General features: G+C 41.1%; 1 protein-coding gene across 3 annotated transcripts in view; it reads left to right on the top strand.

Moving 5' to 3' along the window:
- The window catches only part of JADE1 (jade family PHD finger 1), a 155868-nt gene that overhangs the window by 712 nt on the left and 130155 nt on the right, over positions 1 to 25001 (top strand). Inside the window, exon 2 of one of the 3 annotated variants that reach the window (XM_053403418.1) lies at positions 2535 to 2566. The gene's annotated coding sequence lies outside the window, so the exon portion shown is untranslated. Of the gene's footprint in view, positions 1 to 2534; positions 2567 to 15978; positions 16004 to 25001 lie in introns of those variants that run through there. The other 2 variants (XM_053403414.1, XM_053403421.1) reach the window with 2 other exon arrangements.

Raw genomic sequence — 25001 nt, 5'->3', positions numbered from 1 at the left:
TTAATTGTGCTTCGGATTTTTTTAATTCAATATGTCCCAGTTTTTATTCTTTAACACTGTATTCTACCGTTTTTGGTTTGCTTTGTGAGTTGCAGTTATATGGCTGCTGTATAAATGAACAAACCATGCAATTTTCCTAGTACCCACAGGACATGCTTTGCACACCACATCATGCCCATGAGAAAGCAGGATTTCCTATTTTAACACCTCCCCACTCCAAAGCATTGGTCACAAGCTCCAGAGGCCTTCTGTAAGTGCTTGCTGAAAACAGTTTCTCTTGTTGGTCATGGAAAGGGGCACCCTATTAAACTAATTCCAAGATTCTTGACCAACCTCTAACTAGGACTACCTCACACTTGTTGCCAGCCCTCTATGGATATTACTGGCATACAGTAAGGATAGCCCCCCTGTGTACAAACGTGTGTGCACATGGGTAAACAGATGTATACACCACTCCCCTAAAAAGAAGTGATATAAGAAGGATGTTTATGTCTGTAGCAGGTGGGGTCAGAATTAATATATTGCAGAAATACATCAGATGTTACTGAACTGCATCTCTTTTAATCCCCATCTAGCATGGCCATAGTTCAGGGATTATGGAAATTGTTGGAGGGTACCACAGCTCCGAGCTGTGGAAAACACACCAGGGCTAATATTCTAGAAAAACACTTTCATATGGCAGTGCTCCACACAGAGCCATAATGGTTGAAATGTGCTTACTACAAGGAGTCAAGCCGCAGTCCAAAATAGGTTTACTCAAAAGTAGGTTCTACAGAAACCAATGAAAATTACTTCCAAGTAAATGTTTTGGAATTTAAGCTAAACAATAACAGACTTCCACATCTGACCTTGTCTTTCCAACTTCCTGTTGAGCATATTAATCCATGCTATTTTAAAGCAGATTGTGCTTAAGCAAATATAATGGGTTTTTAAAACTGAAACTACAATAGAAGGAATTCCTTTTTTAATCCACCCAGAACAGAACAGGAGTTTCATTGGACAATGTATTTTATCAGTGAATACCATATTCAGAGTACAGGGAAGAAGGGATGGGTGTAGCTTATTTGGATTTCCTTACCGTTTGGAATGGGGTTCTGAATATGTATAATCCATTCCTAGTTTAATGCCATTTGCAATTTATTTGGACAAAAATGATTATATAGATAAATATAAATGCATGGAAATTTCAGAGAGGTGCTGTAAATTCCTTAACGTTTTGAATGAGGTTTTTTCCTGCTCTTAGTAGAGAATATATAGTCGCCATAAGCAGAACACACACAAGTGAGAATAGTACCGGTAATTGGCCAGGTATCAATTACCAATACACAGATTCATCATAAGTATAAATGGTACTGTAATTGTACAGTAATGAAGAAACATCTATTTAGGTTGATATATACAAATGTAGGTGAATTAAGAATCCTTATGTTATCCCTAAGCGGAGAATAAAATTATATACAAGTAGATGATAGCAGTGCTTTTTTTTCTGTGGGGATGCAGGGATACGCATACCCCTAAATATTTTGTGAATCTAAGTTTGGCCTCATTGAGGGGTAGTAATTCAATATGAATAGGAAAATGAGAGTACCCCTAAACTTTTTTTAAAGAAAAAAAGTGCTAGATGATAGTATGGTGCAGGCAGGAAGGCCACCTAGTGATAAATTTTCCTACATCTGTCCCAAAAAGGTAATTTCTGTTGCTAATATAAAGACATGGGAGAGTGGTATAGTCCCATTTCATTCATCTCAAAGTATCAGATAGGTTCCCTTACCAAACAACTGTAGCTCCACTTTATTCTCATGACGCTGGTGCAAGGAATGGATCCAAACCTGGCTTTGAGGACAGACTGGCCACTTCTTAATTCCTTTTATGCCAAAACCATTTCTCGGTCTATCAATTTTTTGTGATTCTTGACATGGGATTCTGCTGATGTATGACTGATTACATTGATATAGCACTGCCCCTAGCCCTCTGCCAGTACAATCCTGTTGCTTGGCTGCAACAGGTTCTCTTCTCTACGACAGCATCAGTACTATACTGGTGCAAATGGATTTGGGATTGGTGCTGTCCATTTTAACATATGTCATTTAAGGACTGGATAGTTCTGCAATTTTATCATTACATCTCTAACCCATTGCTTTTAATGCATTTACAATATCTGATAGAGGGCAACGCCTTTTTATAACAAAATCCTCAGTTACAGTTAAGAAAAATAATGATAACAATAATGCTGTCATAAATAATACAATTATTTTCAGTTTACCTCAAAATGTAAAATATATACAGTAGCTATACTCTGTTGATAGCAGTCTTTCCAAAAATTAACAAATCTGATTTAAAGCAAAATCCCTTTTGTGAGCATCCCATTCCTTACCTTCTCTAATCTGAACTAAATGTGTAAATGGTGTTGTGTATTACTACATATTCCACACTGTTCACCCAATCACTTTTATGTGGACCTTGTCCATTTACCCATTTATTTGCCACCTCAGTTTGAGTTGTAATGATTTTAATACCCACCAATTGTTTTTCAGCTGGTGCTCTTTATATATATCTACAAGGCAAGGTAAGAATTTGAATACTTTCAAATTCCTTAAGAAGGGCAGCCTGTCCTTCACCTGTGTATTTGCATGAAAGGCTTTCCTTGAAATTTTTAGGTCTTTTCCAGATAGATTTGTTTAAAAATACTGGTATTGAAATCCAATAGGATTGGGATTATTTATAACTATGAACGTGGAGAAGAGGCCAAAAACCTTCAGGGCAAGGGATTCTGAGATGAGGCCAAGAGTCTGTAATCTGAAATATTGCTTGTAAGCTGCAATATTGTGGTAATGGAGCTGTAAGCATTCCTGGAATAAATTAGATGGATGGGATCACACTATCGTTGAAGGAGCAAGTACATAGTTTGAGGGTGCTCCTGGATCCAACTATCACTGGAGGCACAGATGTCTTTGATGGCTAGGAATACCAGTTACCAACTTTGGTCGGTAAATTGACTATGGTTGTTATTGGATCGGGTTAACGATTGCAGTTTTCCATGCACTGGTAACTTAATGGTTTAATCACTGTAATATGCTCTGTGTGGGGCTACTCCTGGGGTTGGCTGGGGGGCTTTAACTGGAACAGAACATAAGTTAGATTGGTTGTGGGGGCAAACTACCACCAGCATACAATGCCCTGCTTGCAGGATTTGCTTATAGACTGCCAGTCTGCTACTTGTACTCTACAGCTCATGATTCAGGTAGGTAGCCGTGTTGGTCTGACGCAGTAGAAATAAATAAAAAAAATGAAAAATTGTCCAGTAGCACCTTAGAGACCAACTAAGTTTGTTCTGGGTATAAGCTTTTGTGTGCAAGCACACTTCTTCAGATAACTGAAGATATCTGAAAAAGTGTGCATTCTACAGCTCATAACAAGGTTACTTGAGAGACTGCCTTATCCCTAATATACCTAGTAGAGGAGTAGGGCTTTCAGCGTGGCTGCCCCTGTTCTGTGTAATAGCATTCCTATCGAGATAGGACAGGGACCCACTATCTGCATTTTCAGGAAACGCTTGTAAGACATTTTTGTCCCAACAGGCTTTTGTAGATAGATAAATGGGTCTTTGATATGAGTGTCTTTTGTATGGTTTTAGTTTTGTTTAAAATGTATCAGTTTGCATGCATGTGTGTTTTTAAACCATTTTTGCTGTTTTTATAATATATAATTTTGAGACAACTGTTTAATAAATTGACACCAATAATGATGACAAATAATAACATTGTATGTTATTATCTTGCTCTGATTTTTAAAAATACAGATATTCAAAAGCACCTGTACCAGAATCAGATTATTGGGGCATATTTGTACCAACACAACTACACAGTCTTTATTTATTAATCACCTTCCACACAGACATGCCTCAAGGCAATGTACAAAATAAAATAAAGGTAAAGGTAAAGGGACCCCTGACCATTAGGTCCAGTCGTGACCGACTCTGGGGTTGCGGCGCTCATCTCACTTTACTGGCCGAGGGAGCCGGCGTACAGCTTCCAGGTCATGTGGCCAGCATGACTAAGCCGCATCTGGCAAACCAGAGCAGCACAAGGAAACGCCGTTTACCTTCCCGCCCTATTTATCTACTTGCACTTTGATGTGCTTTCGAACTACTAGGTGGGCAGGAGCAGGGACCGAGCAACGGGAGCTCACCCCGTTGTGGGGATTCAAACCGCCGACTTTTGATCGGCAAGTCCTAGGCTCTGTGGTTTAACCCACAGTGCCACCCGTGTCCCAGACAAAATAAAATAGAAGCAGCCAAAAAGAAGACGGAAACCCCAGTTAAAAACAACACAGAAAATAATAGCAGGTGAATTTTAAAGCAATACAAAGTAGACACCTATGGCAGCATTGGCTTTATGGAATGTGTGGTGTATGTGTCACCTGTGTTGTGTGGCTTCATGCTGCAGGGCTCTGAAAGGCAGCCTGCTGTGATTACTTTTTCCTGCACCAGGCTGGAGTTCGTGAGATGAAAAGAAGGCCCGCATTCCTTTGTTATCCAGATAAGGTATGAGAAGACTTGTGGTGCAGCCAGTTTTAAAAAATGAGCTGTAATGAGCCTGAAAAGTCATGAGGAAATATATGGAGGGCGTTGGAAACATTTGTCTTAGCATCAGCACCACATGTGGTTTGTAATGTTTGAAAGGTGTGGACATGATTCCAGCAGCCTCCAGCAAACTTCAAAGTGTGCTATTCAGCTTGTCTCAAATTTACTTGACTATTGTACTTCTAATTTATTCTGGAAATCTAGAGCTTTTGATCCCAACATACAGAAACCAGAAATGATCTGGCTGCTGCTATACGAACACACACACATATACATATACACACGTTAAGAAATTTCTTCACATAGGGCTGACTGAACATAACAACAACTTGGTCAGACTGTCCTGTACTTCGTTTAGGAACTCGTTTGTCAACTAATGGAAAATATGCTAATTGTATGGGTGTGGAAAATCTTAATTGCCTTACCTTGCCTGTATAGTTGCCTTCTCTTAATTCCATTTGTAAATTAGGAAGAGGCCCACATGAAGAATGTTTCCCCATGTGAATGAATCAATATGTTCACATTAGAAACATAACCAGTTCATTCTCAAACTTTAAACTAACCCCTCCCCTTCCCACAAACATATTTATTTTGAAGCTAGATTCAGTAATTTCAACAAAGCCTACTTCTAAATCTTAAAGATGATGTTTTGTCTTTTTCAAGACCAGACTCCTTGCCACCTTGTCCTCTATAATAACAGCTCTTTTCACCCTGTTAGTGAAAATCGGGGCTTAACAGAACAGGTTATCCAAACTGGAGTGGCATAAGGCATGATTTCATGCTTCTGGTAGACACACCCTCCTTATCTGACTGCACAGAACCAAAGGATCTACTGCTGCCACACCCCCTGCTCAGGAAAGGCAGTAGGTGGGTGTGCACTCATCTTCTTACACATTCTCCTTGTTGTTCCAGAGAGTAGGCAGGAGGATGAAACAAGGCAGGGAGTTAGAATACATGCACTGACTTTGATCTTTAATTACCAGGCAGTATTTTATTTTAAAAATCCATAGCACACTATGGTAATTTCCAAATTTGTCTAAATTTCAAGTAGATCAGCTCCTTGAGATACTCCATGAAGATGGTACACATATTTATATTTTTTTCCACCGAACCCACTGAACTGCTCTTTTACTGTCGTGTGCAGCTCTGGTTTGCCAGAAGCGGCTTAGTCATGCTGGCCACATGACCCGGAAGCTGTATGTCGGCTCCCTCGGCCAGTAAAGCAAGACGAGCGCCGCAACCCCAGAATCATCCGCGACTGGACTTAACGGTCAGGGGTCCCTTTACCTTTACCGATTCTGTCTGAAACACACATACCTGCTTGTAATGGTTGGTGACATGCACAGCGACATAGCAATCCTCGTTGTTGAGCTTTTTTTAGGAGATCAGCCAAAGTTTTTTAAGAGGCCAGAAAAGTTGTTGAACTTCTTGGAGGAATTCTGCCAACATTTGCTTAGCTGTCTTTTTGAGGGACTCATCACAGCACATCAGAACATATTTGCAACAATCACACAAGACTTACAATAATCAACCTCTGTTTGAGAGTCAGGAGAATATTTTCCAGGTTTGGGGAAGGCTGTGGAATCATATCCAGACAGGCATACAGCCCAAACTTTTGCTTTTAGAAATTCACTGACAAACTCACAGAAGAGCAAGGTAGAAATAACATTGATAACATTTTCCTCCATTTTTATGCATTCAGGATATATCCCCTGCTAGGAGAGGGGCTTGTAGGAACCACATCCACACACCTTTTCTGGAAATATCCTGGAATAGCAAATGGTCCAGATCTACCTCACCTGACTTGCCCAGCCCAGCAGCTGCTGCGGCTTCTAATGAGTGAATGTAGGGAAGTGGTTAATACAGAGTTTGTTTTAGGCTTCCTCAACCTCGGTCCTCCAGATGTTTTTGGCCTATAACTCCCATGATCCCCAGCTAACAGGACCAGTAGTCAGGGATGATGAGAATTGTAGTCTCGAAACATCTTGAGGGCCGAGGTTGAGGAAGCCTGTTTTTTTCCAATAAATAAGCCAGCCACTATTTCTCCAATCAATCAATCAATCAATCAATGCAGAATGATTAAGTAAAAAAATAGATATTGGTTAGTGAAAGAGACTCATAGTTGCTTGCTTGCTTGTATCTCTGGCAAGGTAACAAAACAAATACTAAATTAATCAACAACAAAATTAGCTCCTCAGAAAGCACACTGTAACTCCTGTAGTCTACACGGAAACAGCCCTGACCATGCTGAAAACCAGTGTATGTTTCTGGTAGGCTAATACTAGCACATAAGGCTGTTTCTGAAGCTGTTCTGATTCCTCCCATGTCTGCTATAGCAGTTGCTCTGGACTGGTCTCAAAACAACAGATGGGGGAAAAGCTTTCCTAATAGGACTGACTTTCTGGCAGCTCAATCAGTCACATGGTTTTTCTACTTTGAGACATGTGAGAGGGACCTATGTGTCATAGCTATACTTTTGAATTAGGGTTGTCTTGAGTAATTTAGGGAGCATATGGACAGAGCTTCCTGCTGCAGTCATACCACTCCCACTGAAGCAACACCATCATCTCCATTGGGTCGTTCATTTCTTTGATGCATCCCTCTCTTCTGTGGATTATCAGAATTGCACAGATATGTTAAAATGCCACCTTATCGGCATCACTCATGTCTCAAGTTTGCAGAACAAGACTGAAATGCAGCTATAGTACTCCCGCCCTCCAAAGTCTAACTCTAAGAAGCTTTTCAGCTTGAGCAGTTTTTAAACTCTAGGATAAGCTTTTCATTTAGAAGAAGTTGTACAAATATGTCTTGTTTAGTTTGATGCTTAAAATTAACATTTTTACTGTGTCTGTATACAGTACTAATGTACCCCTCACTAGAGGGCTATGTGGGCTAGAAGTCCAATAAACAGACAAGAAGAGGCTGTTAACCTTGCAGTGTGCTGCAGTGCAAGATCAATTTTGCCACAGCTCAAGTCAAATTTGCTAACATATATGAACAAAACATGACTTTGAACAAAATCATAACAGTTAAAGTTGTGGAAAAACGGTCCTAGTCACCATCTGTCAAACTATAGCCTCTTTCTCCTGTCCCTACTTTATGCTAGTTCATAATATTTTGATGCAAACGTTGGAGAACATACACCAATCCTGCGTAAACGTCTGATTAGAGGACAGAAGACTGAAATAGCCTCCTTCTCTTGTCCTTTTGTTCCCTTGTCCTTTAAAGCACAAACATTTCCATTGCAAATATGTTTTGGCATGTGTGAGGCAAGGCACTTTGGCTTAGGCATTTCTGTTTAACAGTTGCTGTCTGGCAAAAATCTGCTGTTTTGTCAAGCTCCACCCAGTGGTTGTGTAAGCCAAACACATCCCCCCCCCCAATTAACCAGCTCCTCACCGTGGGATGCCTTTTTGTATATTCATGAATGTATTGGAAAGTTGTTCAAATGTAAATTCAGATTGTAAGCTCTGTGGGACAGAGACTTGCTTTTTTCTTTTTCTTTTGTAATTATGTTAAAGCACTAAGTACACTGATGATACTAAAAACAATAAAGAGGAATGTGGGTCTCAATACATACGGCTATATTGAAATTACATTTGAATAATGCTACTTTAGGTTTTTGTCTGGGGCTTATTTAAGAAACTGCATGTGCTCAAATTTCTACTCCCGCACAACTATTAAAGGTAGAAGAGCCCTTTCCTCTTTTGTACTACTTATTCTTTATCATTAGTTGCTTGGAGAAAAGTGCCAAACATTTACCAGACTTGGATGACATAGTAAGGACAAAAGTGGTAAGGACCTAAGAGAAGCAGAAGACATCAAGAAGAGGTGGCAAGAATACACAGAGGAATTATACCAGAAAGATATGGATGTCTCGTACACCCCAGGTAGTGTGGTTGCTGACCTTGAGCCAGACATCCTGGAAAGTGAAGTCAAATGGGCCCTAGAAAGCACTGCAAATAACAAGGCCAGTGGAAGTGATGGTATTCCAGCTGAACTATTTAAAATTTTAAAAGATGATGCTGTTAAGGTGCTACACTCAATATGCCAGCAAATTTGGAAAACTCAGCAGTGGCCAGAAGATTGGAGAAGATCAGTCTACATCCCAATCCCAAAGAAGGGCAGTGCCAAAGAATGCTCCAACTACCGCACAATTGCACTCATTTCACACGCTAGCAAGGTTATGCTTAAAATTCTACAAGGAAGGCTCAAACAGTATGTGGATCAAGAACTCCCAGAAGTGCAAGCTGGATTTAGAAGAGGCAGAGGAACCAGAGACCAAATTGCAAACATGCGCTGGATTATGGAGAAAGCTAGAGAGTTCCAGAAAGACATCTACTTCTGCTTCATTGACTATGCAAAAGCCTTTGACTGTGTCGACCACAGCAAACTATGGCAAGTTCTTAAAGAAATGGGAGTGCCTGATCACCTCATCTGTCTCCTGAGAAATCTCTATGTGGGACAAGAAGCTACAGTTGGAACTGGATATGGAACAACTGATTGGTTCAAAATTGGGAAAGGAGTACGACAAGGCTGTATTTTATCTCCCTGCTTATTTAATTTATATGCAGAATACATCATGCGAAAGGCTGGGCTGGATGAATCCCAAGCTGGAATTAAGATTGCCGGAAGAAATATCAACAACCTCAGATATGCAGATGACACAACCTTGATGGCAGAAAGTGAGGAGGAATTAAAGAACCTTTTAATGAGGGTGAAAGAGGAGAGCGCAAAATATGGTCTGAGGCTCAACATCAAAAAAACGAAGATCATGGCCACTGGTCCCATCACCTCCTGGCAAATAGAAGGGGAAGAAATGGAGGCAGTGAGAGATTTTACTTTCTTGGGCTCCATGATCACTGCAGATGGTGACAGCAGCCACGAAATTAAAAGACGCCTGCTTCTTGGGAGAAAAGCAATGACAAACCTACATAGCATCTTGAGAAGTAGAGACGTCACCTTGCCAACAAAGGTCCGTATAGTTAAAGCCATGGTTTTTCCAGTAGTGATGTATGGAAGTGAGAGCTGGACCATAAAGAAGGCTGATCGCCGAAGAATTGATGCTTTTGAATTATGGTGCTGGAGAAGACTCTTGAGAGTCCCATGGACTGCAAGAAGATCAAACGCATCCATTCTTAATGAAATCAGCCCTGAGTGCTCACTGGAAGGACAGATCGTGAAGCTGAGGCTCCAGTACTTTGGCCACCTCATGAGAAGAGAAGACTCCCTGGAGAAGACCCTGATGTTGGGAAAGATGGAGGGCACAAGGAGAAGGGGGCGACAGAGGACGAGATGGTTGGATAGTGTTTTCGAGGTTACCAGCATGAGTTTGACCAAACTGCGGGAGGTAGTGGAGGACAGAGGTGCCTGGCGTGCTCTGGTCCATGGGGTCACGAAGAGTCGGACACGACTAAACGACTAAACAACAACAACAACAACAAAAATAAACTGTGGTTTGTTTGGAGAGAACCAAATAATAAGCACTGGTTCAAATGTAATGCAAAGCCAGACGAACAATCACAGAAAACAACTTCATGGACCTGGGTCACATACCAAAATAGAATGCTTTATACACTATCATAGGTTGGCACATCTATAGGACTAGAGAAGTAGTGTCTCCCCCCCCCCCCATGTCTTGCTGCCTTTTTCTGGCAAAGGAAAAATCCTTGAGATTTTTTGCTTGTAGTTTAGGGAGGATGTTTGCATTTGACAGTATCCCTCTCCCAAACCCCCAAACCCAATTATATGAATGAAGATGCAAATGGGAATCTAGAAACACAAGCATCCAATTTGTGCTGCATATGCACGTGCAGTTGTACTTATATTTTCTGCATGCCATTTTAATGAATTACAGGTCCTGTTTGATGATTGATCTTGACTTACAGATCAACCAGATTGCAACTACAGGCTTGTTTACCTCCAACATAATCCACTCACATTTCAGAAAATCAAGTCTAAATGTAGGCTTGCATGTTTCCCTCCTGTTTACAGCTTCAGTGGTTACTAAAACCTGAGAAAATATATAGCAAAAAATTGCTTTCTATAGCAGAGTTTGCATACTCACTTCTACTGTTTATCTACCTGGACAGGTCTGCACAAGTTGTGATCTGTCAGGCTGAACACTGCCCACCACCAGTCATGCATGGCAGCTTGATCTACTTCACAGTCCTTTCCTCCTGGTACGCATTCTTAGAAAATCATCGCCTCTATTTTATCCCTGTTTTTGCCTTTTGGGGACTCCTGATTAAAATATTGTTATGAGTTTGGGGTGGGGGAAATTAGGCAGTATGCAGAGACATTTCTAGTCCTTGCATCTAGCAGTTGTTAAAATATAAGCACGGCTCACTTCCTGTTGAGGTGATTGTCTGCGTAATGGGCCACTAAGGGAAACAAATGATAGGGGCTCTGTGTTAGACGACAAATGGATGGTGGCAAATGGGTGAGGCCCTCCCCCAGTTCGTGGTTAGTTTTAAGACAAAAGGCCAAAGTAGAGAGATCAGTTACATGAGCTAGAAGCTGGAAGAGAAGCGGCAGGCTGGAAAGGCAGAGCGAGAGCCATGTTTGATTTCTGTTTCTGTTTCTATTATTTTATTATTTATAATAAATGCACACCTTGCATTTAAAGCAACCCCCCCCGAATCCTAGGAACTATAGATTACCCCCTCATGAAGCCCTTAACAAACTACAGTTCCCAGAATTCTTGGGGGCGTGGGCTGGGGGAAATGTACTTTAAATGTATGGTGTGTACGAAGCCATGGTTTCTCCAATCCAAACACTGCTTTTAGGCAAAGCAGCTCCAATGCATGGACAGAGTTTATGTACCAGTGAAAATTTTTCTATTCATTCCATTGAAGAGTGCTGAAATCAGTGGCCAGAAGAATGCAACTAAAGGCTTGCTTTTTCTGTTGATATGGGTGAAGAAGCTCAGATGTACAGGAAAGTCTTATGGGCACCCAAACACCTATGGTTATGAATCAGGGTAATGTAGAAGAAAGGCCTAAGCACCAGGCCCATTGAACTCAGACAGACCCAACAGTTAGTAATCTTTCAAAGACTGGAATGTAAACTATTGCATCATCCTAACAGAGGCTGGTATTTGTATGCTTAGGGGTACCTTAAGGCTTATACAGTGTAGAATTCCTGTACAGTACTTAGATTCAGTGTTTATATTATGACAGATTGATCCAGATTTTTTCCCCCTTAAGGTTAGAAAGTTCTGAGACTGTTTTGCAAACTTTTTGTCATGAAGATATGCATGCAGTCTGTCTACTTATTAGGAAAAGTACAAATCGAGAAAAAAGCATGTGGTAGCTGACTCATAACTTGGCCTGAATATCCATCATTTTTGTTTGGACAGAACATGCTTATTTACTGGTAGCTATTATGCAGTTTCTCAGTTGCATTTTTGGTCACTTGTTAAAGTCAGTCCTGGCTGGAACTGCAGCAGATATTTCTACCATCCTAATTTCTTTATGCCTAGTGGGTGGGTATTGGCTCTTCCCCATGCTGCAGATAAACAAAAAACTCTATACAGTAGATTAAGAATATATGCAATATAACTGCCTTGTGAATCATGGCACCACAAGGTTTAAACTAGGTTTCCTGGGTTACCCCAATTCCACTATATATGTTCACCTGAAAGTGAAAGCCGGGAGGATCTAAAATGCGTTCTGCTTTATTTTTAAAATCCATTTTAAATTAAGATTATACTACACATTGTCAAGATTTAAGGCTATAGTGAGACTTCGATTGGTGATGTGACCTGGTGGATATTAGGTCAGGATTTATTTCATGTGTGTGCTAACACCTATCTGTTACCAAAGGAAGAAACTTCCAGCTCGCCTAGGAAGTCTCCTCGTATCATTAAACTAGAGTGGGCAAGGTGATAACTTCCAGATCCTCACTAGTATGGATACTTCTTTTAGTTAACTGTTTAGTGGACTTTGTCAATAGCAGCTGAAGGGGTGGGGCAGTTAACAGGATTAAGACCTCAGCATACTCCATGCATGTGTGTGTGTGTGTGTGTTAGTTACACAAGGGATGATGGACTTCAGACCCATTAGAATGTTGATCTCCAGCTGGTGGGTCAGAACCTACTACTGAGTAGTGGATTGCGATGCCAGTACTACTAAAAAAAATATATATTGTTTAAAAAGTAATGTTCATGGGTGCTAGACTCCTCCAAATTACTGGGTTCCGTAAATGTTAGAATTTAATCAAGACTTAGAGTGTTAAAACTGTGCTAGACCTGTGTGTATTTAAGATGTGTATTAGACACTTCTAATTTTCTGTAATCAGCATGTGTCAAAAGCTGATTCAGCCAAGCTGGTGCTTCTTGTGATGTGTCAAAAGCTAATTAAACCAGGACTAGCTTCTTGTGCGAAGCTATGACCTGTTAAGACAGTGGTCAGCAAACTTTTTCAGCAGGGGGCCGGTCCACTGTCCCTCAGACCTTGTTGGGGGCCGGAATATATTTTGAAGGGGAAAAAAGAACAAATTCCTGTCCTGTGCCCCACAAATAACCCAGAGATGCATTTTAAATAAAAGCACACATTCTGCTCATGTAAAAACATCAGACAGGCCCCACAAATAACCTAGAGATGCATTTTAAATAAAAAGACACATTCTACTCATGTAAAAACACTGATTCCCGGACGGTCCGTGGACTGGATTTAGAAGGCAGTTGGGCCGGATCCGGCCCCCGGGCCTTAGTTTGCCTGCCCATGTGTTAGGACAACAATGTGTCAAAGGAACTCACCAGAAACTCCTCAATAGATAAAGTGAGAAGCAATGTGGGCAGGAGTAGGAGGTTAGGAGTGATGTGACCTAGAGAGCAAGATTCCCCATCTCTGTTTTTTAACTCTTTAACCTTGTGATATGCACTCCCTGAAACCACCCCCACCCTTGAAGCAGGGAGGGAAGATGCTCTTGGGTACACTCACAACTAATTTTAACTGACACACAGCCAATCTGGCTTTGACAGAGATTGATTGAAATGTTTGGCAAAATTTTAGCTGGGTTTTTCTATTAAATAAACTTGTGTGCATGTATGTGTGAGAGAGTGCTTACATTTTGCATTCAGGACCACGTCTTGCAGCCAACAAAAAGCAGTGGGGGTGGGAATGAATAAAAGACAAGCAGGGTTGTAAATATGTTTCAGAGTTCTGCCAATGCCACAAACTACTCAAGCTTTATTTCAAACAGACCTTGATATATTTACCACCCTTAATAAAGTTACCTTTTAGTTTTCTATGTATGTATTTACCTTCTTCAAGGTATGAATGAAAGCCAAAATGCAATGTTGTATACAAACAGTGATGTAAATTAAATTAAGGCCACACCAGTGAGATCTACAAGTGTCTTTGAGCAGAACATATGCCATCAAATGCTGTCAAGATTATGGGCAGTCTTTAAGCAAGTCGATAAGCAGGTTACATTCCTATAAAATAAGGGCAAGGGAGCAAATTACCCTGAATAAAAAGCATGATACCCTGTTCCGAAATGTGAAGAGATTGTGATCTGGGAAATATTTAGATAAAAAGTTCATTTCTCATTATAAATATAAAATATGAATAGTCTGAGGTCTGACCAAGATTCTTAATACCATAAGCATTACCTTTATAGCAAATCTTTAGTTGTGTCATTCCATGTGATAGGGGAGGATCCAGTTAATGTGGAAATAGGAGCTTCCCAACGGGATTTGGTGAAACACAACACTGATTTGTTCTTCATCAGTAGACAGGTATGCCTGAAAATATGACTAATGAGTTCAATTCTTTACCAGCTTTAGGGACCAGGATGATGGGAAACATGCTTTTATTTCCCATCAGTCTCTTCAGCTCCCGCCCTATAGTGTATATGACTCGCCCATGACTGTTTTTTAAGGTTAAGGGAAGCTGAGGCATGTTGTTTTCACTCCCCGCCCCAGTTTTCAAGTTTCACATACACATGCTTTAAGGGTCTTGTGAATTAGGATCATCAGGCATTGGTAACACTGCAATCTGGCAGATTTATCCAGTTACTTAAAATAGGGATAATTCTGGGCACTAATAATAAGCAACAACAACAACAACAACAACAACAACAACAACAACAATTTATTACTTATACCCTGCACATCTGGCTGGGTTTCCCCAGCCACTCTGGGCAGCTTCCAACAAAACACTAAAATACAATAACCTATTAAACGTTAAAAGCTTTCCTAAACAAGGCTGCCTTTAGATGTCTTCTAAAAGTTTGGTAGTTATTTTTCTCTTTGACATCTGGTGGGAGGGCGTTCCACAGGGCGGGCGCCACTACTGAGAAGGCCCTCTGTCTGGTTCCCCATAACTTGGCTTCTCGCAGTGAGGGAACTGCCAGAAGGCCCTCGGCGCTGGACCTCAGTGTCTGGACAGAACGATGGAGGTGGAGACGCTCCTTCAGGTATACTGGACCAAGGCCGTTTAGGGCTTTAAAGGTCAGCACCAACACTTTGAATTGTGCTCGGAAACATACTGGGAGCCAGTGTAGGTCTTTCAAGACTGGTGTTATATGGTCTCGGCGGCCGCTCCCAGTCACCAGTCTAGCTGCCGCATTCAGGATTAGTTGTAGTTTCCAGGTCACCATCAAAGGTAGCCCCACATAGAGCGAGAGATAACCAGAGCATGCACCACTCTGGCGAGACATCCGTGGGCAGGTAGGGTCTCAGCCTGCGTACCAGATGGAGCTGATAAACAGCTGCCCTGGACACAGAATTGACCTGTGCCTCCATGGACAGCTGTGAGTCCAGAATGACTCCTAGGCTGCGAACCTAGTCCTTTAGGGGCACAGTTACCCCATTCAGGACCAGGGAGTCCTCCACACCCGCCTGCCTTCTGTCCCCCAAAAACAGTACTTCTGTCTTGTCATGATTCAACCTCAATCTGTTAGCCGCCATCCATCCTCCAACTGCCTCCAGACACTCACACAGGACCACAGCACAAGAGGCATTGCTAGCCCTATGCTCAGTGTTTTGGGGACAGTGGTTCTTCAGGGTTTCAGACAGTAGCCTTTCCTCACTGTACTCAGAGATGCCAGGTGTTGAACCTGAATCCTTCTGCATGCCAAAGCATGTGCTCTTCCACTAAGCTATGACCCTTCCATCTGCAAACAGAGGGAGTGACAATAATGTTGGTATCCGTCTGTCTCAAAAGACAATGCAGTGTACCTCTGGGGCAAAGTCAACCCCCTGAAGAATCACAACTGTGGCCACAGAGACCAGTTACTTGTAATTGCTGTCTCCTGTGTTAGAAGAATAATGTTGATACAGTACATACTAATTTTACTATGTTTCTTTAGATGCATCAATGTTTGTAACACATGTTTGTGAAGGCTCTGGACTCAAAACATTTCAGAGTGATCTGACTCAAACACTTCAGTGATCTGAGTTTGTCAGGAATAGTAAGGAATGGTAAAATATATTACACGTGGGAGGGTGCACTATCTCTTTGGAAAGCAAAGTTCCAATTGATTATAACACAGGGAAGTGCATCCTTTACATATTTATTGGTTTACTTTTCAGTTGGATAGTAGCTTGGTAGCTTTCTGTTCATCTATTTTCTTTACCCTCTAGCGGCCTAGCTGTTCCATGAAGTTCAGCTAAGGGCAAATTGCTATGTCATGTGTTTCCCCCATTAAGAATGTATTTGTGCTATTTTCTCTACTTCTGCTTTGTATTTATTGTATTTATTGTTGGATGGTGTCCCTTTATTGATTTTGTGAGCCATTTGGAGATTTTTGGTGATAAAAGAAAAGGCCTATATACAGGTGAAACTCGAAAAATTAGAATATTGTGGAAAAGTTCATTTATTTCAGTAATTCAGCTTAAAAGGTGAAACTAATATATAAGATAGACTCATGACATGCAAAGCGAGATATGCCAAGCCTCTATTTGTTATAATTGTGATGTTTATGGCATACAACTGATGAAAACCCCAAATTAACAATCTCAGAAAATTAGAATATTGTGAAAAGGTGCAGTAGCTATTCAATCCATAACAGCTACAATGGGTTCCTGAGCCTTTAAATGGTCTCTCAGTCTGGTTTAGTAGGAAGCGCAATCATGGCGAAGGCTGCTGACCTGACAGTTGTGCAGAAAGCCATCATTGATACCCTCCGTAAGGAGGGAAAGCCTCAAAAGGTAATTGCAGAAGACGTTGGATGTTCCCAAAGTGCTGTATCGAAGCACATTAATGGAAAGTTATGCGGAAGGGGAAAGTGTGGAAGAAAAAGGTGCACAAGCAGCAGGGATGACCGCAGCCTGGAGAGGATTGTCAGGAAAAGACCATTCAAATGTGTTGGGGACTTTCACAAGGAGTGGACTGAGGCTGGAATTAGTGCATCAAGAGCCACCACACACAGACGGATCCTGGAGATGGGCTTCAAATGTCGTATTCCTCTTGTCAAGCCGCTCCTGAACAAGAAACAACATCAGAAGTGTCTTACCTGGGCTAAAGAAAAAAAGAACTGGTCTGTTGCTCAGTGGTCCCAAGTCCATCAGAAAAGATGAGAGCAACTTTGCATCTTATTTGGAAACCAAGGACCCAGAGTCTGGAGGAAGAATGGGGAGGCACACAGTGCCAGATGCTTGAAGTCCAGTGTGAAGTTTCCACAGTCTGTGTTTGTTTGGGGAGCCATGTCATCAACTGGTGTTGGTCCACTGTGCTTCATTAAGTCCAGGGTCAACGCAGCTGTCTACCAGGAGATTTTGGAGCACTTCATGCTTCCTTTCGCAGACGAGCTTTATGGGGATGCTGACTTCATTTTCCAGCAGGACTTGGCACCTGCCCACACTGCAAAAAGTACCAAAACCTGGTTCAGTGCCCATAGGATTACTGTGCTTGATTGGCCAGCAAACTCGCCTGACCTGAATCCCATAGAGAATCTATGGGACATTGCCAAGAGAAAGATGAGAGACATGAGACCGAGCAATCCAGAAGAGCTGAAGGCTGCTATTGAAGTATAACACCTCAGCAGTGCCACAGGCTGATAGCATCCATGCCATGCCGCATTGAGGCAGTAATTGATTCAGAAGGGGCCCAAACCAAGTACTGAGTACATATGCATGCTTCTACTTCTCAGAAGTCCAATATTGCTCTATTTGTAATCCTTGTTTTCCTGAGATTATTGATTTGGGGTTTTCATCAGCTGTACGCTGATGGAGGAGCCAAGGCAGGCCCTGGATAGCAGCATTGGAAGAAGAAAATAAACATGGAAGGCGAACTGTTTACCTTCCCCAAGCAAAGCTAGCTAGAAATGGTGGGGTGTAGCCAATGTTATTCCTACTCAGAGTTGTCTCATTAAAAATAATTGTCATGATTATCTTAGGCCCATTGTTTTCACTGCGCCTACTCTGCCGGAGCAGAGCTCTGGTGAGCTCTGATTAAGAAAAGGCCCTGGTTGCTGGTTGTATTTTTATTTTCAGAGACAATTCACCGCCATCATTCTTTTGTTCCTTTTATGTATATACCTTGTCTGTTGCTTTTGACTTGACTTTACTTCATACCCTTAATTCACCTTGGCTGGTTAGGGCCGTGGCCTTAGGAGACTTCTGAAGACTTGGAAGGCTGCATTTGGCCCCTGGGCCTGAAATTCCTTGTCCCTGCTTTAAATGGTTAAAAGTGATATAGGAATATTTCCACCAAGTGAAAATGAGAATGAAGGTCATATACTAAGAACCAACTAAATTATCTGAGTACCATTCCTTATACAGTCAAGGTGGCAGCACCTGTGCACAAGAAGGCAATATCAGCAAGTTTGGGAGAACCTCAAGGTTGGCAGAAGTACAAAAAACTGGAAGACAAAAAAATTGTAAGGTGTATCTGTGGGCAGCAGCAGAGAAAGCTGATCAGGCACCTGGGGTGGCGCGTGCGCCCAGGGGTGAGGCCAGCCACCCATGGGGCGGAGCCAGCGAGGGCAGAATGCTCCGCGGGGCCTCCAAGGAGTCTGCCTGCCTCCCACTCAGCCGCCTTACAGCTGGGGGGGAGGGGAGGCAGTGGGCGGACCATTTGGGCAGGGTGGAGCCTTCATGCGCCCAAGCCACCGCGTCTCTCCCAGGCACGCTGCAGGCCCCGCGATGAGTGCCACCCGGCATTTTGTCACCCCCCTCAGTGGTGACACCCGGGGCAGACCGCCCCCACTGCCCCACCTTCCTCCGCCCCGTCTGTGGGGTGGGTGAACACCTTGAAAACATCCCAATAAGATATTGAAAATGATGGATATTGTGCTTCCACCAAATCCAAGCTGTCTCTAAAAGAGATGTGTTCTGAGTGCTGAAGATGAAGGAAAGGGAAAGGGTGGCACGGGATGCTGCCTTATTTGAGTCAGACTGTTGTCCAGTCTAGCTTAGAATAGTCTATATCAGGCTTCCTCAACCTAGGCCCTCCAGATGTTTTTGGCCTACACCTTCCATGATCCCTAGCTAGCAGGACCAGTGGTCAGAGATGATGGGAATTGTAGTCTCAAAACATCTGGAGGGCCGAGGTTGAGGAAGCCTGGTCTACATTGACTAGCAGCTCTCCAGGGTATCAGACAGGAGTTTTCCCCAGCCCTTCCTGGAAACTTCAGGGATTGAACCTGTGACTTTCTGCATGCAAAAGCCTGAGTTCTGCCACTGACTTATGTCCCTTCCACATGACAAACAAAGCATCTTTTATATGACAACGTTGAATGCTGCACACAGTTTTCTCCAATTTCATCAGACTAAAGGTGCTGCAACATCATTAAAAACACGCCCACTATGTTTTAATGATGAGAGTGGCAGGAATAATTCTAAAGTAATTGTGATGAAGGATATTTTTGGGTAGCTTCCTTTGAGAATTGTCATTAACAGTCTTTTTTGTGCGTTGTAACCTTGCCAGCATCTACATGCCATTATTGTGTGTTTTGATGAAATCACAGCCAAAGATATATTTTTTATATTAAAAAAGCACGTTAGTCATTTTGTATTTGCTCCAGTGAATATAAGTATGCAATGCCATGCAGAGAAAAGGGATATTCATTTTATTCCCTACTTATTTCATATTAGACAACACCACATGATGAGAAGAACTACATTTTCCTGCCAAGTGAGAAGTGCTATTTGTGCTTCAGCTGAGTCCTCATTTTTCTTCTTAGAAAAAACTTGAAATATTTTTGGCAATACATGAAATGCCCAGAAACACATAAGTCTGGTCATAAACCAAAAAAAGAAGAAAAAGATCATTAACCCCCGCCCCACCCAATGTCAGGAAACTATAAAAAGTGATGGAAATGGTAGTTTCAATTTTTAGCATTTTCTGACAGAACAGATTTGGGTAAAAAAAATGTCCATTTTGAAGTCCAAGCCCAATGTGATATTGTAGATATATTTTCTTCAGTAAGATAATATTTAAGCTTTTTAAATAAAATAAAATAAAAAATATTTAAGCTTTTAAGGGAGATTTGTCTCCTTGAATAACCCAAATAGTTATTCATTAACTGACATGTGATGGTTTTAATTTGCAGTTTTAGATTTCTTGTTTGTTTAGATAGTTTGGGATCAGTTTCAATATTTATTTTGGCAAACACGTTATTTAATATCTTAATAAACCTCTGAGAGCTTCCCTGGCATAGTAAAAAATGAGAACTCTTTTTCATCTGCAATTCACTATTTCTGTAATTACTATCACTGTAATTTCACCTTTGCTTTTTGTGATTAAGAATGAAATAGGGACCTTTAGAGATTTTACTACAAGGATGTACTTTAAGTTTGCCACAGTCAATAATGTGCAATATTATAATAATCCCTTTCCTAGATTTTTGGAAAGCACCCCAAATTCCAAAGATGGACACAAATATTCTGTATTTTATTATAATAATGTAAATCAAATGGATACATGACTTGGATATACCACAGCTTTGCTCCAGAAATAAACATACTGTTACTATACTATACTACACTGTACTATACAATAATGCTGTAAAAGGTTTTAACCAGAATTTCAGACTTTCTTCAGACCTTAGAGCTTGCTTATATACAAACAAATAAAAACATACAAACAAACAAAAAAGATATCTATAAGTCCTTCCTGGAGGAGGGCACCAAGTTCTTTGTTTAAATTCACACTGGCTTTCATTTCAGATAGAGAGATACTCCGTAGTGCAAAATTATAGACTGGTGGTCATCTTCCCTGCCCTCAACTCTGCCATAATGCTGGCAAGCCATAAGTGGAAGCTGTTATACTTTATCAATACAAATGCCTAAGTAACTGAATAAACAATTGGATTAATAGGAACATGTGGTGGCCTAATCCAGATTTAGTTAGCCACTCTTTCATCCCACAGTAACCAACGGGACTAAAGAGTGATCAGCTTAGTCAATATCCAACCCAGTGAAGATAGAAAAATTTAGTTCTTAATGGAAGACAGGAAGAAGAGACACTTAAGATCAAAATTTTAGTGTTTATAATTTTGTGTGTGTGCACAAAGAGGTGTGTATATTTTGCATACACAGTGATAGGTGCACAAAAGGAAAGGAATTGAAAATGACATTGCTGCTATCATAATGCCATCATTGTGCATTATGAATACTTTGTACAGTTCTGGTCACCTCACCTCAAACAGGATATTGTAGAATTGGCAATGTTTCAGAACAGGGCAACCAAAATGATCAAGGGACCGGAGTGACTCACCTATGAGAAAGTGTTGCAATGATTGTAGCACAAATGTTTTCGACCATACATTACTAGTGTCCAAAAAAAGAAGGGGTGTTGTATTGGTGTGACTACAAATTATCAGAAGCAGAGAGTCACTTCATGCAAAAGCCTTACAGTACAGGACTGCCTTCATAGAGTATGACAGTACAGGAACAATAGTGTGAGAAAGGAAACAAAAATAGCAGTAGATGAACCAAAGATAAGCCTCTTGCAAGCATATCATGTCACATTTCCTTTCCCCCCCTCCATCTAGCTATTGTCTGTCTTTTTTTTAAACCATTAACATTCAAAGTACTTATATTTATTAAATCCATTATAGAAAAAAGGAGAAGAAATATTGAATAAAATATATAGGGCAGTGTTTGGAGAAGAAAGGACAGATACCTATTTATTTTCACTTTCATTTTTAGACTACTCAAGTGACTTGTCTATTGTGAAGGCCTCTCCCCTCCCCCCCCCGTTCCTGTTCCATGTTTTACGCATTCCAGTGCTATTTTCAACCTCTTCATTTTACTGAGACTGCTCTGTGTAAAATTCCTAATGAGCTTCTATATGTTAAGCTGCAAAGACTTTTTTCTGTTCTTTTTCTCCATGAACGTTTTTCAGCTTTTGATCTAGTTAACTATTCTGGTTTCTTAGTGACAAAGTAGAGATAACAGTGGAGTTATGTATGTTGCTTATGTATCTGTTCCATCTATGACTAAATCATAGTATAAGGCAGTGGTCTTCAACCTTTTCTGACCTGGAACCCAATTTTGACCTAAACCTGCATTTGGGGATCCATTCTTATTTTTTACCATATATTTGTATGGTAACAATGCTACTGTAGAGACCCACCTTAGATCAGGTTGGGACCCAATAGTGGATCAGAACCCACCAGTGAAGACCAGTGGCATAGAGATTTTATACTGTAGAAGAGACTTAGCACAGTGGCAGAGCTCATGTTCTCCATGCATAGTGTCCTGGTTTAAATCCTTGGCATTTCCAGGCAGACCTGAAACAGGAGTGGAGAACCTTTCGCCCTCCAGATCTTGCTGAACTAAAACTCCAATCAGCTCTAGCAGAAATGGCCAATGGCCAGGTATGATAGGAGTCATAGTTCCTCAACATCTGGTGGGGGCAAAGGTTCTCCACTCCTGCTGTTGAGAGCAGCTGCACTTCAGACTTTCATCTTATACTATGATGATGATTATGCTATCTTGCTTACCAGGTCTTCTTGTAGCTTAAGTGTACTGCTGCCTGCTCTTCTGCCAACTTAATTAAACTACATAGAAATAAAAATTATGTTATGCTTCTATCAAATACCATTGATTTCAATAGGACTAAAGAGTGACCAACTGAGTCTGGCTTCAACCCAGTGACTTCACAGAAATGCAATTCCCATTGATGGACTTCAGGCTAAATAAAGCCCCTGTTACTCAAAACATTAACAAACATTAACATTAACAAACATTAACAAACAATTGAATTTCAGTCATATTTCCTGCTCAACTATGAACAAGTTCTACAATTATGTTTATGATAATTACATTCCAGACGTTATGACGCTATGCTGTTAAAATACAAATCTTAATACAGTTCCATTTTTAAAAATGTTTTTGCAATAAGCATCCTGGAAGCTATAATCATATTAATTACTAAGTTAACACTCTATAGTTCTTTTCACTTCCTCTTAGTCTCACCTGCATGTGCAAATAGTTCCTCCTCCTTCCATATCTCCTTGCTCTTTGTGTCATGCTTTTGTAAGCCTGTGAATAGAGGCCTGTGCATATTACTTATGTACAGTCCCTAGTAGCAACTGTTGTCTTTGCTACTACCTTTTGGGGTGGAGGATGTTTTTGTTTTTTGTAGGTAGAATACCTGCTGCTCAGTCACAGCTGTGGTAAAATCCTGGATCTCTCCATTAATTTCTATGGGCAACCAGTCTTTGCATTTTATTCGTTTACATTTATATGTCTCCTTTCTTCCATAAAAATCAAGGTGGTATACATTGGGATCTCCCAACTAAGTACTAGACTGATTTAGCTTTAGTTAGATCACTGAGTTATGTGCCTTCAGTATGTAATTACATAATCAGTATGTAAACTTATGTAACCCTTCACAAAACTGTATTCATGGCTATGTGTACACTAAAGAAGTACTGCAGTCTAGCATCAGAGCCTCCCTTAATTTCAAAAAGTTGCCTGTGTTTTCAAAGTTACATTTTGAAAGTTATGTGTGCTAATCCCATCATAATAAAAGGACTTGTGCTTTCAAAACCACAAGCACAACATTGAAAAAGTAATGTAAAGGGTCTGATATAGTCATCAAAATAATCCAGAGTACCTCATGTTCCATGAAATACGGCTATTTAATTTTGAAAATTACCTGCATCAGGGACATTCTTGACACTAAAGGGGTTGCCTGTGAGCTAATATTTGAAAATGAAATGTTAACAGACTGAAAAGACTATGTTTCAAAATGACATACAAGAGTCTTTCCTAGTTATAACAAGCCTTGACAATTCCTTGGAATTTTCCTTATAGAAGAATAGGTTTATTACCTGGGATTGGAGAAAAGGGAATTGCTTTCTTTAATTGATACCTTATCTTAGTAGAGCAGAGGGAAGGGTTTCAGAGAAGGAGGAGAAATTATTAGAACTCGGAGAGGGGGGATAGACTTTGTTGTGCATTGTCCCTCTTAAAGGATACAGTGACAGTTTGGATCTGGAGGAAAGCAGGCTGCCCCACACGGGGTGGGTGGGGCACAGCACATTTTCCTGTGCTCTCTCTTTGTCCGAGGATGTGTGTGTCCATCTTCCTCAGAAACAGAAGGTGAGCCCCCATCCCCTCTGCATCATGGAAACTAGCAGCTGAATAATTAGATAAGGGACTTTTAAGAAAACACAGCTAACATTCCCAAGGAGGTGTAGCAAACTGCAGTGCAGACTTTGCCAGCCTGCACAATACTTTGATTGCCTCAACCCTCTGCTGAGTCGTTTCTCAAAAACTAAAGTAAGGGGGTGGGACGTCAGCCAGTAGCGCCCAGTGGGTGCTATCTATGATACTGTCTTTCCTGACATCTGCTTAAAGAGACCTGACTTTGCTTGACTCAGCTTGCCTGAAAGGAACACAGTTTTACTGCTTCTACTTGCTATGTGAGCCCCAAGGCCCAGCGGAGCAGGATAATGTTATCCCAAAATCAGGTGTTTTTAACGGAGTACTCTTAGGGCCTACTCACAAAGTTATAGTATGTATAGTCACAAGAGGGACATCGCTGGAAAATAGCTGGTTCATGGTGGCTCTCAATTTGTGGCATGCAGGTTTGGTACGCCCATTACCATGAACATCATCCAGCTTTTGCAAGACAGCTGCAGACAGAACCTCATCTAGAAGGTCACCACATCTTGACCAAAAAGGTGAGGCAAGCTCAGGTCTGGGTAAATGTGATCACAATGGATTTGCATTAAGTCATTAAGTCCAGTGTTTCCTACTGAATGAAAAAAAGTACAAAAAAAATCCTATTGCTTGTAGCTATGTAGTTAAGTGACCAGAACTGAACTATGCTAAAATTTCATTCACATCTCTTTTTCGTAATTTAGTAGCTATACAGTGGTACCTCGGGTTACATACACTTCAGGTTACATACACTTCAGGTTACAGACTCCGCTAACCCAGAAATAGTACTTCGGGTTAAGAACTTTGCTTCAGGATGAGAACAGAAAGCGTGCTCCGGCGGCACGGCGG

Source organism: Podarcis raffonei, chromosome 9 (genome assembly GCF_027172205.1).
Source record: "Podarcis raffonei isolate rPodRaf1 chromosome 9, rPodRaf1.pri, whole genome shotgun sequence".
In the NCBI taxonomy this organism is placed as follows: Eukaryota; Metazoa; Chordata; class Lepidosauria; order Squamata; family Lacertidae; genus Podarcis; species Podarcis raffonei.
Note: the sequence above shows the minus strand (reverse complement) of the source record. Positions and strands in the feature narration are given on the sequence as shown.